The sequence below is a fragment of the Crocuta crocuta genome, unplaced genomic scaffold, assembly GCF_008692635.1.
Source record: "Crocuta crocuta isolate KB4526 unplaced genomic scaffold, BGI_CrCroc_1.0 scaffold299, whole genome shotgun sequence".
NCBI lineage: Eukaryota > Metazoa > Chordata > Mammalia > Carnivora > Hyaenidae > Crocuta > Crocuta crocuta.
In genome coordinates, this window is record NW_027532747.1 from 10,605,428 (window position 1) to 10,617,375 (window position 11,948).

Sequence of the window (11,948 nt, forward strand, 5' to 3'; positions counted from 1 at the left end):
CACCCCCCATCCCCCCTCCCTCCCACCATGGGGACTGAGACAAGCAGATTCAAGGCCTGGAGAAAATCTTAAATAGGATTTACAGAGCTCAGCCTCCAGCCAAGGTGGAGGTGACGTCCTGACTCCTGCCTCCCCTCCACCTTTCCCTCCTCAGAGGTCCCTGCCTACACCCTGCAGGCGCCCAGGAAACTCCACCTGCCCCGCGTCTGCCGCAGTCCCCACAGCCACCCCCATGTCAGCCATTAGCTTCATCGGCGGCTCATCCCAGGCAGGCTGGTGGCCCAAAGACTGAAAGTTAAACTGACAGATTTCAATTTCACTTTCTCTGCCCTGACGGGACCTTGGCGTTCTCAGGGCACGAATACGGACCGAAAGGCCCCTGTAGGAGGGGGGACAGGGTGCAGAAACAGCACCCACAGCTGAGGTGTTGGCAGTCATCAGGTGCTACCTGACCTGAGCTGAGCCCTGAAGTTCAGAGGTCCCCCCAGCCTGAGAAAGAATTTCAGGGAACTTTCTGTCCTGCTCACCAGCTCGGCCCTGGTGCCCCTTAGCTGCCGAGTGGTGTGTATGTGCGTGTGCATGCGTGTGTGTGTGTGTGTGCGCGCGCGCGCACGTGTGTGTGTGTGTGTGTGTGTGTGTGTGATGTCCTGGGGCAGGGGAGGGGCTGTGCGGTGTTCTGTGCCCTCCTGACTTACTGTTTGTTTGGGACGTCTGGACTAGGACTACAAACAGTTCCTCTCTTTGTTTCCACGGCCTCGCAGAATGTGTGCTTCCCTCCAAAAGGCATAAAGGTCCCCTTTCTTCGGCGCCGCTGGGGCCTGCCTTTGGGGCCCAGGCTCGGGCCTGGTTGGGTCTGCACACCCAGCCCAGCCCTGTGCACTGGATTGGACTTTCGTTCCCGGCAGCCTGTGCTCACATGGCCGCCTCCTGGGCATGCAGCCAGCGCCTGTTCTTAAAGCTGCAGAGCCTCCAGGGGAGCTGGGATCCCAGTCCCCCTCCCCCTTCCCAGCCTCCCCCTTCCCTGCCTTCCTGCAGGAGTCAGCCTGCCCTCCCTGGAAAGGGGGGAATGCATCATGCAAGGACTTGGGGGGAATTCTGAAAAATCCTGATGGCTGAGTGGCAGCCCCAGAAATTCTGTGGTGGTTCATCCAGGAGTCTGGCCCTGGGCACCGTGCAGGAGATTCCCCCATGCAGCTAGTCCTGGGAATCATCTTAGAGCTTCTCTAACTTCCGGGTGCTCAGGAATCACTCAGGGGTCCTGTTAAAATGCAGATTCTGTTCTGGAAGGTGTAGGAGCAAGGGTCTGCATTTCCAGCAAGCTCCCAGGAGATGCAATTGATTCTGACCCCCAGACCACACTGAATAGCTGCGGTGATGGTAAAGATGATGTTTTGGCGTGATGGTGGGGCTCAGAGCCGACGGCCAAGAAAGAATCCTTGAAGATGTCTTTGGTGCAACGGGGCCCGTGGGCAGGAAGAGCTGCGCTGGGGCTGTGAGGAATGACTGGCTATGCACTCTGGAGTTGGGGAGGTAAAGGCAAAAGGGAAGTTTCCAAAGAGGTTTTCCTATGCTGAAGAAGACTCACAGGATACTGGAGGCCTAGCTGTTGTCAAGCTAAGGTTGTTTTCCCTCTAGCAAAGCATTAACATTAAGACAGGAGGGGGTTCCTGGAGAGATGTTGTCCTCTGTATTTGCCTCAAGTATTTGTCAGGGGGCTATGGATTAAGGAAATTTAATTTTACCTGCCATTTCCTTCCTGCCTTTGTCCCCCCATCACGATGGAGAGGAAGGTGATGTTGGGTTTCCAGGAAACTGAGTCTGCAGGTTTCTTGAGATTAGGCTGTTGATAAGATTGCCTTTTTCTCGTAATTTACTAAGGTATTTGTAAACTGATGGAGACTCATGTCCTGTATGACCACTGTCTCTATCAGGTAGCCGTTTGTTTTCTTTCCTTTCGTCTGTTCTTGGGCAGCTGGGAGTGCCTGAGGAATATCAAGCACATCCCACCTGTGCTTGTACTTTGCCCTCAGCCTGCCTTATGCTCCCTCATCAGTTGGATCTACATCCTGCCGCCCACACCTGGAGGCCTTGGGAAGCTTCTCTCTAGGTCTCCTCACTCATCCTGGTCGGCTGTCATGAGGGTTAACGGAGATAAGCATGAGGCCCCAGAGCAGCACCCAGTCCTCTGAAAGTACTCAGTAGATGTTGGCTCTTGGGATTTTGAGCTGGATGCCTCCTTTGAGGGTAGAACAGGATCTGCTTTCTTCCCCTTCTTCAAAGCCCTCGGAACTTCTCTTTTGCTCCAGGATTAAGCCCAAACACCACAAGTGTTCCCAAATGATCCCTGCGCACACCTGTGGCTTCACCGCCTCTGCCTCTCACACGTCTCTGCACCCCCACTTCAAATCACAGGTCACACACGTAAGCCCACCGCAGTTCCTCCTTTCATCTCTGGGCCCTTGGGTGACCCTCCCTAAGCCTGGTTCAGCCTTTCCGTCCTCTGTGCCACCTGGCTAACTTCTTCCCTTCCCTAATGGCTTGGCACAGGCGTGAGTTCCTTCAGATAGCCTTTCCGGGCTCCCAAGGACAGGAGAGGTGCCTCTCTGGGTTCCCACAACATGCCATCCTTCTTCTCCCAAAGCCCTGGGCATTGGGCTTTGTCAGTGTCGATTTACGGGTCCCTCTGCCTCTAATGGTTGGAAGCTCAGGGCAGTCAGAGCTCATCACGGTGTTAAATAATCTTGGAATGAACAAGTGGGAAAACAATAGAATGAATGGGTTTAATGAAAGGAATGAATGAATGAATGAAAGCTCTCTTTTATTACAGAATCAGAACCCCCATGTTATGCAATCCCACCCACCCAGAGTGCTATCTCTACCAGCCAGACCCTCAGGTGTAGCTCTGCAAAGGTTCCTAGTGACCACAGATCCTCATCCTCACCGTCTCCAGCCCTAGCCGTGCCCACAGAGCCCTGGTGTTGATCTAACTGACGTCTTATTTCTATTTTTTTGAATGCTTATTTATTTTTGTTAGAGGGAGAGAGTGGGCGTGAGCAGAGAAGGGGCAGAGAGAGACTGGGGTACAGAGGATCTGAAATGGGCTCCTTGCTGACCCCAGACAGCCTGATGCGGGGCTCAAACTCACGAACCACAAGAATCATAACCTGAGCCCAAGTTGGACAATTAATGGACTGAGCCACCCAGGCATCCTGATGTCCTATTTCTAGAGAACGAAATGTAAAAGGTAGTTGTTATGTTGGTCATAGGTCATAGAGGAGCCAGATACTATGTATTTATTTATTTAAACTTTATTAGACACGAGACAAAAAATGGAAATAGCCCAACTGTCTACCAACAGATGAATTGGATAAACAACACGAGGCATATATACACACCACAGGATCTACAAAAAGGGATGAAAGTCTAATATGTGCTACCATATGTATGAACCTTGAAGATGTTACGCTAAGTGAAATAAGTCAGACACCGAAGAACAAATATTATCTGCTTCTACTTATATGAGGTACTTAGAATAGTCAAAGTCATAGAGTCAGAAAATAGATTAGTGGTTACCAGAGGCTGGAGGAGAGGAGAATGGGGAGCTACTACTATTCAATGGGTCCAGAGCTTCTGTTCGGGATGATGAAAAAGATCTGAAAACGGATCGTGCCGGAGACTGCATGACATTGTGAATGTATGTGATGCTACGGAACTGTATGCTTAAAAATGGTTAAAAGGGTAAATTTTACGTATATATATTTTACCAAACACACACGAAAAGCTTTATTAGAAGCTGAAACTATGGCAACATCCTAACATGCATCCTTCAAGGGATGACTATTATTTTATTTTATTTTTATGAAAATTTTTTCTATTTTTATTATTTTTTTAAATGTTTATTTATTTTTGAGAGAGACAGAGTGCAAACAGGGGAGGGGCAGAGAGAGGGAGACACAGAATCTAAAGCAGGCTCCAGGCTCTGAGTCGTCAGCGCAGAGCCCGACACGAGGCTCAAACCCACAAACCGTGAGCTCATGACCTGAGCCGAAGTCCATTGCTTAACCGACTGAGTCACCCAAGTGTCCCAATTTTTTTCATTACTTTTTTAAATGTTTAATTATTTTTGAAAGAGGGAGAGAGAGAATGTAAACAAGGGAGGGGCAGAGAGAGAGAGAGGGAATCTGAAGCAGGCTCTGTGCTATCAATGAAGAGGCCCAACGTGCGGCTCGAACTCATGAACAATGAGATCATGACTTCAGCCGAAGTCAGATGCTTAACCGACTGAGCCACCCAGGTGCCCCAACGGGTGACTATTTATTTTTTTTTTAATTTTTTTAAATGTTTTATTTATCTCTCGGAGAGAGAGAGAGAGACAGCGTGAGCAGGGGAGGGTCAGAGAGAGAGGGAGTCACAGACTGAAACAGGCTCCAGGCTCTGAGCTGGCAGTCAGCACAGAGCCCGACGCGGGGCTCAAACCCACAAACCGCGAGATCATGACCTAAGCGAAAGTCGGACGCTTAACCGACTAAGCCACCCAGGCGCCCCCGGGTGGCTATTTATAAAGAAGCAAAGTTTCAGGACCTAGTCTGAAACATTTGGGGTACGAAAACATACCCCAGTCTTTTCTTTCCATTTTCCCTTGAGGCTTAAAACTGAAATGAAGAGCCCCAGAAGGCTAAACAGTGTGGACTACCAGAGGTACAAGGAATGTCAAATATTTACAGTTGGTTTCTTCAGTGGGTGAGATCTAGGCAAAACTGCTGGGGGAGGGAAATATTACAATATTCCGATAGCTCAGTGCATGCTTTGGAAAAGAAGCAGTTGCTTGTGTCAAAAGAATTTAGAAGTATAATCAAGCTATTGTTTGTAATTGCTTAGTTAAAATGAGTTCCCCTCAGAAAAGAAAAAAAAAAAGATTAAACCCAGGTGACTATTGTATGCCAGGTAATTGAAGCTATTTCAAAGTTAAGAAAAAGGAAGGCAATTGAATGGACTTAGTGGGTGATAGAAATAGGAATTCAAGCTGCTTTTTGCAGCCTGAATTAGATGTGAAGCTTCCAGAAGTGGCTGTCCCTGACAATGGGGAGGTTGAGAGATTAGTCCTCAAAAGTTGATTTGGACTCTGCTAGGAATTGAGCTTTCTGCCAATTGCTGAAGAGAGATCAAAGTCCACATTTTGTTTTGACTCCATGGAAACCTCAAGAAGAAACCCCAAGCCATCGGCCTATGGCCAGCACCCCTCAGCAGCCCAGGAAGTATCCATTAGGCAGGAAAGATCCAAGTCCCCGGCGGCTGAGTCCACAGAAGTAGCTGGGAAGGACGTGGATTCTGGTCTCCGGCTCTTCTGTTCAGGCTGGGTCTCTGCCTTCATGGGCCCCATACAACTTCCCCTTTCTGCAAAGCACACTTGCACCTCTGATCTCCAGTCTGCTTGACCTCTCGAAGAGAAACAGGCAGGGAGGTGGCTAAGTATGACAATCTGTACCTTATAGCTGGCGGGCGAGGCCCCCAGAGCGTAGCAGGGCTGAGGTGTGAAGACCTCCCGGTGTCAGACCCCCTACAGGTCCAGGGAGGGACACGGGGGTGGGCTTCATCACTTCCCTCATCTGCAGATCTCAAATCAAACTTTATTTCCTGCAGAAGTCTCTTTGGCCCCCTAGACCAAGCCGGCACTTCCTGTTATAAGTTCTCATAACTGCCAAACTTTTCCTTCAAAGCACTCATGACTTTAGGGAGCTCTAAATTCGTAAAATTATTGATCGTCTGATTCTCCCACTAGATCTTAAGCTGCACTAAGGCAGGAAGGATGCCTGTTTTGCCGGTTGCCGTGTCTCCTATTCTTAACAGTCCAAACAGGGACTGGTGCATAGTAGATGTTCAGTAAATGCTTGTTGACTGAGTCGGTCAAAAGGAGCCAGAGGAGAAGGAAAGGGAGTTCTGCGATATTTCACTGGGGTCCTGAAATTCAACTTGCACCTATGTTATTTTACTTTATTCCAAAATGATACTAGAACAACTCCCATTTCCAACTGTGCCAACAATTATAGTAACCATTTATTGAGTTCTTACTGTATGCCACGTTCATGTTTTATCTCATTTAGGGGCTTGTCTCATTGGAGCTTGACAACGAGGCTCTGGAGTCGGCACTATTGTTACTCCCATACCAAAGATGAAAACACCGAAGCTCTGAGAAACTGGCTAAGTGTCTTGCCCATGGTCATATAGACATCGAGTGGCAGAGCAGGGATTTGACTATTGCTGGGTTTTGGCTCATAAACTCCATGAAGGGTCTGGAGCTCAAAGGGGTTAAGCCACCTGCATGAGGTTACACAGGTAGGAAGCCACAGAGTCAGGTTTCAAACCTCAAACCAGGTCCAAAAGCTCGCTCTCCAAAAGAATGTCTTCGTGGCCCAGCGAAAAATGTCATTTTATTTTATTTATTTTTTTAAATGTTTTATTTATTTCTAGGAGAGAGAGAGAGAGAGAGAGAGGGAGTGACAGACTCTGAAACAGGCTCGAGGCTCTGAGCTGGCAGTCAGCACAGAGCCAGACGCGGGGCTCGAACCCACGAACCGCAAGATCATGACCTAAGCGAAAGTCGGACGCTTAACCGACTAAGCCACCCAGGCGCCCCGAAAAATGTCATTTTAGAAAATGGCTAGAGATGTCCGAGCAAGTGAGGCCACCAGGGTGAATGGGACCCAGCAAGTCCATTTCCACAGAACAGAAGACTGGAAGTTCTTGCTGAATGGTCTGGCCTCCCAATTCCAGTTTGCTACCCACTGCACATTCCTGTCTGCCTCTGTCTCCGGGAAATACCTTTCCTCTGAGTCCCCCCAGCCTGCAGCCACTAACTCAGATTGAACTCTTTATCTAGGACCAAAGCCTGGGGGCCGGGGAGGGTTTCCTGTGACCTCCCAGCAAATCTCCTTGGCTTCGCAGTGCCTGCCTGGCACTCAGCCAGCCTCTCTCTTCTGGAGTGCCAGGGTCCCACGCAGCTGGGAGTTCCCGAAAGTCTAAGCAACCTTGTCCCCTGTCTTAGGAACAGAGCGGCTCTTGAGTTCATTCTGCTGGCAGAGCAGAGGGAAATCACGGCTCCTGCTGGAAAGGGGCCCACCCGAAGGGAGATTTCATAAGCACGGCTCAGATGCAGCACAAGGCACCCATGGTATTTAGAGTTCTCAAAAGTACGCTGCTCAGCCACAAATAACGCCATTGTCACAGCAGAACTTCCTGTTTTGCACAAATCGACCATATTAAAAACAGAAAGAGGCAAGAGGCTGGCATTCATTGTGTCTGCCTGGTGGTTTGGGGCATGTTGACTTCTGGGGTGGTTTAGAGGCGAAGAAACATGGGGGTCGCAGCGCCACCAACCTTCCTTTCTGCTGCTGACTCTTCCAGCAGCCCGGGGCCTGACCGTCACAATACATTTCCTGACTGGCCCCCGTGCTCTGCTCATACCCCCATAGTCTCCACATGGCTTCCAGACCAATAGTCCCCAGGTGGTATTGTTGGTCACATCATCTATTTGCCCAAGACCCTCTAGTGGCCTTTCCAAAGACCACAGAGCAACGTCTGAAGACTTAGCAGAGCATCTGAAGCCCTTCTCTAGTGACTGTGACCACATTTACACAGACCCTGCTTCCGGGGCAGAAACCAGAGTGGAAGCAGGGTACAATTTAAGAGGCCACCAAAGAACTCAGTAACCAAAAGTGCTGATTTTAAAAAATCAAAACGAATGAGAAAAAAACCCCGCGATGAACAAAACACCAAAATTTCACATGAAGACAGGGTCTGACCCTGCACTTGTCCCAGCCCATCAAGGGCCTGTTCCCTGTCTCCCACCCTCCCGAACCCGGTTCCTGACCCCTCTCGGTCTGCTTTAGTTTTTCATAGCATTTCTCACCTTCTGATGCATCATTCTGTGTACTTCTCGCCAGCTGCTGTACTAGACTCTAAGCTTCACGAGAGCAGGGCCTGGTGACCTGTGGCCGACTCCCAGAGTCTGGAACCGGGCCCGGTGTGCGGCACATACTCAATTATATTTGTCAAATTAAATGTCTTCAGTCTAACTCCTATGTGCAGCCTCAGCACATAAAGCAGATAAATGAAGATTTTAGTTAGTATGAAACTACCTTGAAATTCATATTAATTACTTAGGCAGCTGAAGGAAATGTTTTATGTTCACTTGAACATAAAAATTTGAGAATTGATATTATGGACACATGTGGGCATCATCACACAGCATCCTCATTTTATTTTATTTTGTTTTTACTGTGTAATTATTTTGAGAGAGAAAGTGAGAATGCATGAGGAAGCATGAGTGGGGGAGAAGGGAGATAGAGAAGAAGAGAGAGAGAGAGAATCCAAAGCAGGCTTTGTGCTTTCAGTGGAAAGCCTGGCATGCGGCTTGATCCATTGAACCATGAGACCATGACCTGACCTGAGATCAAAAGTAGGACACTACTCTTGTGCATTTTCTTTGCACAATCTCAAGAGAATCTTGACTGACCAAGATAAGCTGCTGAAATTGTAACTGTTAAAAAAAACAACAGGGGTGCCTGGGGGGCTCAGTCTGTTAAGCATCTGACTTTGGCTCAGGTCATGATCTTGCAGTTTGTGAGTTTGAGCCCCGCATCAGGCTCTGTGCTGACAGCTTGGAGCCTGGAGCCTGCTTCAGATTCTGTGTCTCCCTCTCTCTCTCTACCCCTCCCCAGCTCATGCTCTGTCTCTCTTTGTCTCTCAATAATAAATATATGTTTAAAAAAATTAAAAACTGGGGCGCCTGGGTGGCTCAGTCGGTTAAGCGTCTGACTTAGGCTCAGGTCATGATCTCACAGTCCGTGGGTTCGAGCCCCGCGTCAGGTTCTGTGCTGGCAGCTCAGAGCCTGGAGCCTGCTTCAGATTCTGTGTCTCCCTCTCTCTCTGCCCTTCCCCTGCTCACTCTCTGCCTCTGTCTCTCAAAATAAAATAAAGACATTAAAAAATTGTTTTAAATTAAAAACAAAAACAACAACAAACTTTAAATGGGTGAGTTGTGTGGTGTGTGAATTATATCTCCAATAAAGCTGTTAAACAAAACAAAATTGTTCCCCTTGCAAATCTCTAGATAAATGAAGATTTTCTTTTATGAAATAGAGATGGGAGGAGACACTTCCCCACAGTCTGAATGAAAAGCTATCAGGCTGAAAAAAAGCTTAATGTGTCAATGCTCTCTACCATCTTGAAATTTAGCTTATAATCTGTCATAAGTATGTTCTTATTTATTGCAATCAAAACAATTTTTTTAGTGTTTATTTTTGAGAGGGAGAGAGTGCAAGCAGGGGAGGGGCAGAAAGAGAAAAGGAGACACAGAATCTGAGGAAGGCTCCAGGCTCCAAGCTGTTAGCACAGAGCCTGACGCGGGGCTTGAACTCATGAACCGTGATATCATGACCTGTGCTGAAGTCAGACGCTTAACTGACTGAGCCACCCAAGCACCCCATTACAATTTTAAAATAGTTTAAAATAAGGGTATCTGGCTGCCTCCGTCAGTAGAACATGTGACTCTTGATCTCGGGGTTATGAGTTCAAGCCCCACGTTGGGTGTAGAACTTACTTAAAAATAAATAAATTCATAAAAAACCTAAGACTTTTAAAAAACTTAATAGACTTTAATAAAATGTTATAATTAATAAAATAAAATAGTTTAAAATATATCTCAAGATAGAAATTTGAATATTGAATCACTAGTTTTAGCTGTGCACCTAAAACTAATACAATGTGTCAATTATACCTCAATAAAAAAATGGAGACTTGGCTTCACAGAACTGAGGACCACCTACTTGAAGTGTTTCTGATGAACAGGTTTCTGTTCTGAACAGTGTTTTTGTCCTGCTTATTCCCTGCAAATAGCTCTCTGGGGCAGAAATTCCCAGCCCAAGCGCTGTGCCTGGCATACAGCTCATGCTCAAGCAGCGTTTTGGTTTCGTTTTGTTTTTCATTGGCTTGCCCCCTGTCTTGATTTGATCTGGTGAGTCCTCAGTGTCTATCTGCTTTTGAGCTTTCTGGTAAAAATAAAAAGACATGCAGTTTTTATGTCAAAGAGTCATAAACACCAATGATAACAATTAACATGCGTTTAAACTCTCTGTCATGAGACCTTACTTGGTTTCCTTCATTCAATGATTACAACTCTGTGCAACAAGTGCTATCCTTATCCCCATTTTACTGAAGAAGAAACTAAGGCTGCCAAGTTTCTGAGAAGAAATTGTTACTATGGTCACACAGCCGGGAAGCTGAGAGCTGGCACTCAAACTGGACAGGCGGGCTCCAGAGTCAGCATGCGGATGATAGGAAGCCACTGGATGGGCCAATGGGAAGACAAGGGAAAGAGAAATACGAGAAGAAAGCCCAGAACTGAGTCAGGTAGAGGAGGAAAGTGCAAAGGAATGGCCCAAAATATAGGCAGAAAACCAAGAAAGAGAAGCATCACAGAGTTCAGGGGGAAATGACTGGGTGTGTTGAGCATGGAAAATAGTTTCTCAGACTTAGGCATCATGGGAACTCTTGGGAATCTTAACAAGAGCCCAACGCGGGGCTTGAACCCATGAACCCTGAGATCATGACCTGAGCTAAAGTCAAATGCTCAACCAACTGAGCCACCCGGGTGCCCCTATGGCTAAATACCTGTGTGCTGAGGGGGCTGTCCTGTGCACCATAGGTCATTAAGCAGCATCTCTGGACTCCACCTGTTAGATGCCAGTGGACCCCTCCTCTGAGTCATGATGACCCAAAATGTTTCCAGACATTGCCAAATGTCTTTGGAGACAGAAGCTAGGTTGGAGTGAGGAGAGGAGAGAATGGGAGGTATAAGGGGAGAGCCGGAAATGAGGGGGGAGGCAGGGTCAAGGGGTCATCTGTTGTTGTCTTTAAAACCAATATATACCTAAGAGTTTTATATAGATGTGTATGTATGTATACATGTATATGTGTATACATATATGTACACTCACATACATATACAGGTATGAGTTATTTTCACATATATGTTAAGTTACTCTAACATATGCACGTGTATTTTATATTATTATTATATGTTGAAGTTTTAAAACTCTATATGTACATATAAGAGACAGCAGAGAAAGTCTATAGGTTGATGGCAATGATCCAGGGGAGAGTGAAATTTTGCAGTTGAAGGAGAAAGAGAGAGAGAGAGAGAGAAAGTAGATGTAATTTTCTGGGACAGGCAAGGAGTAGGATCCAGTCCATGAGTTGAGGGCTTTGAAAGGAGTGTACACTTACTCCAGTGTAAGAGAAGAAAGAGAAGCCTGTTGCAGAAGTAGATGTAGGAAGGTGTGTGCATTTGGCGGCAGCAAGAGGAGGGAGTTCCCATCTGTTGGCTTCTATTTTCCCGACCAAACATGCAGCTCGGTCAGCAGCAGAGGTGGGATGGAGAGCAGGGAGGAGGAGGGAGGGAAAGGTTCAATACTTGTATTGGAGCAAAGCAAGCCAAAAGGAGAAGAGGCAGTGCTGATAGCCCATTTGCAGTCTGAGCCCAGGGATTTGAACTGAAGCCAGCCCATGTGATGTGAGGATTCGCTCCAGGAACCTCATCCGTGCTGGTGTCAGCATGGAGCAGGTGGATGAGGCCTCCGGGGACCAGCAGTAGCTCCCTTAGGCAGCGATCAGGAGCCAAGTCTCAATGCTTGGTTGTTCTTCCTTTAGCCAGAGGAAAACGTGCACCTTCAAGATCAAGAACCAGGGTGGGGTTGCACAGCACCCTTTCATCCCCAGGAGCAGGTGCACAAATCTCCCAGCCCGTCCCCCAGCCTCCAAGCCCCCGCTCCGTACATGCACCTGTGAGCCCTGACTCTGCTCCACTAAGCTGTAGCCAAAGCCCCTGACCCTCCACATCCTGCCAGTGATGCCCTCCTCCTCTGCAAGTCCTGCCTGCCCCCCCCCCCCCC

The 11,948-nt window shown here is 47.7% G+C and overlaps 1 protein-coding gene across 7 annotated transcripts in view; it reads right to left on the minus strand.

The window, feature by feature from the left end:
• The window catches only part of DGLUCY (D-glutamate cyclase), a 74,319-nt gene extending 73,432 nt beyond the window's left edge, over positions 1-887 (minus strand). For all 7 annotated transcript variants that reach the window (XR_013339278.1, XM_077780919.1, XM_077780918.1 and 4 more), the window contains exon 1: positions 696-887. The gene's annotated coding sequence lies outside the window, so the exon portion shown is untranslated. The remainder of the gene's footprint in view (positions 1-695) is intronic.
• Between the last annotated feature and the right edge of the window lie 11,061 nt (positions 888-11,948).